This window comes from Gekko japonicus, unplaced genomic scaffold (genome assembly GCF_001447785.1).
Source record: "Gekko japonicus isolate JY-2015 unplaced genomic scaffold, Gekko_japonicus_V1.1 scaffold223, whole genome shotgun sequence".
In the NCBI taxonomy this organism is placed as follows: Eukaryota; Metazoa; Chordata; class Lepidosauria; order Squamata; family Gekkonidae; genus Gekko; species Gekko japonicus.
In genome coordinates, this window is record NW_015175977.1 from 18,283 (window position 1) to 21,771 (window position 3,489).

The 3,489-nt window shown below is 43.4% G+C and overlaps 1 protein-coding gene across 1 annotated transcript in view; it reads left to right on the forward strand.

The window, feature by feature from the left end:
• The window catches only part of MTHFD1L (methylenetetrahydrofolate dehydrogenase (NADP+ dependent) 1-like), a gene marked incomplete at its 5' end in the record, with an annotated part of 215,451 nt that overhangs the window by 13,123 nt on the left and 198,839 nt on the right, over nt 1-3,489 (forward strand). The gene's annotated exons all lie outside the window — the stretch shown is intronic.

Genomic DNA, 3,489 nt, shown 5'->3' on the forward strand with positions numbered 1-3,489 from the left:
TAAATTCCCCAGTCACATGTACAAAGGTAACACATGAACCAGGAAGTCTATGGTAATCTGAACATGGGGTGTCCCCAAGCCCTAAATATTTAAATTGCTGTTGGAGTTTTGAAACTGAGGGCTGGGGAGGGGGGTTCCATGTTCAAACAGCCCTGGAATGTTACAGCCTATGTGTTGCATGAGGAGTGGGGGGTGGGAGCAGGGACAAAGCAGGATGCCACTTCTGATCTCAATCGGTATAAAGATTGAGGGATGAAGGACAAAATTTAGATTGTAGCAGTCAGTCATAGAATGAAGCACTTCTTCCTTCTGACCTGGTGGCCCAATTCCTTCATCCACGGGACGTCTAAACGGCTGCCACCGTTATGACCCCAAAAGCAGCAAAACCATGCTATCCATAGAAAAAGATAGCCGGTTATATACTTGGAGGGGGGAGTCCTCAAGTATGCAGAAAAAGATGCCTCTGTAAAGTACCTGAAAGGAGAAAACTCTCCAAACATGGCTTGTTGAGAACTGAGCATGCCGCGGGAGGTATAGAATGCTGAGAGCAGGTGAGAGTTTGTCCTGGTCTAAATGATACAACTTACCATGTTCCTGGTTGGTGATGCAGTTGCAGCATCTGTCCTAAGTTCTGTCGCAGGTGTTGATCATTGCAAACAGCAAGAGCATTGCATGGTATAAATGTGTAATATGACTTGAGTCCCAGTGAGAAAGGCAGGCTATAAATAACATAAATAAATACTTTTTAAAAAATGTATTACCTCCTTCCCCTCTCTGAGCTCCAGAGGCTTCTTATCCCTTGAGTTATTTTAACTTATGAAAAGAAGTTACGGAAATTACATCTAATTACATCTACTTAGAAGGGGAAGTCATCCCATTGTTTTGTTGCAAAGGAACTTCAGGAACAGACTAGAAAGAGAACTTGCTGAGCTGCAAGATTACTACACTCAGAACAATGGAATCCCCAGAACTTAACAGGGCTATTAGTTTCTTATCTCACTACTTATGCTAACCTCATTCAGTCCTTACTCTCACCAATCCCCCCCATCGTCTTTATTTTATTGTACTTCTTATTTGGAATAATAGATTAGAATAGATCGCAATGTAACGTAATGAATAGCAGAATGTAATGTAATTTGGAATGGTAGATTGGAATGTATTTCTTTAGTCTGGGAACAGGGGAGATAACTACACAGCCAATTGCCCTACTTCAAAGAAGAAGATGCTGTAAGGTCGCCTCCATGCTTGAGAGGAGATGGATAGAGCGTAATGGCAGGGTCTCAGTTAATTACTCTCAGCATTCCACAATTAAGGGTACATATGCCCATCAATCTCCAATTTATCTCCAATTTTGACATATTTATTTCCTTCCCTATGTGCCCCCCCCCCCCCGGAATTAAACCCAAACAAATGGTAACCACATAAATGAAGGTTGTTATTCTTGTTTGGTCCTTGAGTGTGTTAAACATCTTCAAGCTTATACCTTTAATAAAACTTTGTTGGTCTTAAAGGTGCCACTGAACTGCCATTCATTCCTTTGGAAAAAAAGTAAAGCTCTGTGCTAGAGAGAAGATGTTAAAAGAGGGGGGGGGAAAGTCATGGAGAACAGAATGAACCAGGGAGTATGATGGTGGTAGGGAGAGCATGCCAAGACTAGTAAAGGTAAAGGTTCCCTTGCTCGAAAGCCAGTCGAATCCGACTTTAGGGTTGCGGTGCTCATCTCTGTTTCAAAGCCGAAGAGCCAGCGCTGTCCGAAGACGATTCCGTGGTCATGTGGCCAGCATGACTAAACACCAAGGTGCACGGAACGCTGTTACCTTCCCACCGAAGTGGTACCTATTTATCTACTTGCAATTTCTTGCTTTCGAACTGCTAGGTTGGCAGGAGCTGGAACTAGAGACGGGAGCTCACTCCATCATGTGGCAACTCGGGTCTCGAACTGCTGAACTACCAACCTTCCACAGCCTGCAGTTCAGCGTCTTAACCACTTGAGCCACCGCAGCTCCATGCCAAGACTAGGGAGGGGAAAAAAGACCAGAGGATCTTTCTAGGGAGGAAGGGGGGAATAGGAAAACTGGAGCAAAGAGGGACTGAATAAAGCGACGGAGTGGGAAAGGGATGGCAAAAGTGAGCAAGAGCTCTTCCTCCCACTGCCGTCTCCTCTCCCTCCCGTGAAATTTCAGTGGCCTTTGGGGCTTCCAATAATATAGGTAGTACATGAACCTAAGAAAAGTACAGTAACTATATTGGCTTGCTCAAAATTGTATCATGTACAAGCTGAAGTCAACCTTTCCCCAGTGTTTCACAGAGGTTCCCAGAAGGTGGCAGTCAAATCAAAAAAGTTTTATATGGAAGTTATTATCTTTTTTATTTTGGACTTGCAACTCCAAGTCATAGTATGATTTCCCTGATTGGAACAGCTGTGGTTGTAAGACATTTCTCCTTTGGCAAGAGCTTGTTTTTACAGCTGGTGATGTTACTGCAACATTTGATGTGCTTTAAGTGATGGACAAAAGTTTGAAAAGGCTCCCCCTTCTTCCACAACAGCAATGCAAATCCCTTGAAGTTAAAACTAAGTGGTGCTTATCATATTCTATTATGTTATCATGTTGTACTCATGTTTTACTTTTGAGTTTAGTGACTGTTTTGTGCAACTGTAGACAACATGACACGTTTTGCTAATTCTAACAAACCATCCAGAATATAAATTATAATACTCCCGTTTTGTTTTTATTATTCCAAACTACACATTGGTGGCTTGCAAAGATTTGCCAAGGGAGAAGGTTAAACAGTTGGGAAATTTGCCCCTGATCCATATTTCCCCTCTAAGTTACTTCAGACTCTCAGAAATGTGAGCAGGCCAGTTCCCCCATTTCCCTCTCTTCTCTCTCTCTTTCACTGGTGCACAACTTTTGTGTACATACGTAGAATAATGTGCATGCTCCGTGTTCATCAGGCCATGGAAGGAGGGAGGGGTTTTTTTGGTGGGGGGGTTGTTTTTTAATTTACAGATTCCGTAGATTTTTGCACACTTGGAATCAACTTAGTATACAGAATTCCCAGAAAGGAATCCCAGACATGTTTTTCACATCTGTAGCTGTAGCACATTATCCTCCAGAACAGCTATTTTTGTCATTAACCTTATTGAGCACTTGCAGCACCCCCAGAGGCCAAACTACCTGATCACTGATACTGAGGGTGTGATGAATTGGGGGGGGGGGGGACTGAGGCAACACCTTGTAGTCATAGTGGCCTCCAGAAATAAGAAAACTACCACATAGATCGTGGGTGTTTCCACATGGAATATATGAGTTGGATACTGTTGGGAAGTGGGTTTTCCTGCTTCTCCACAACAAGAGGGGACTCATGTACCTTCTGGGGTTTCTGTGGCTTTTCTCCAAGCTCTCCCAAACCTGCTTTGTAGGGGAAGATCACAGCAAAGCCTGAGTGGCTACCATGTGATGGAAAAGTTCAGATTTTCCGGGTCCC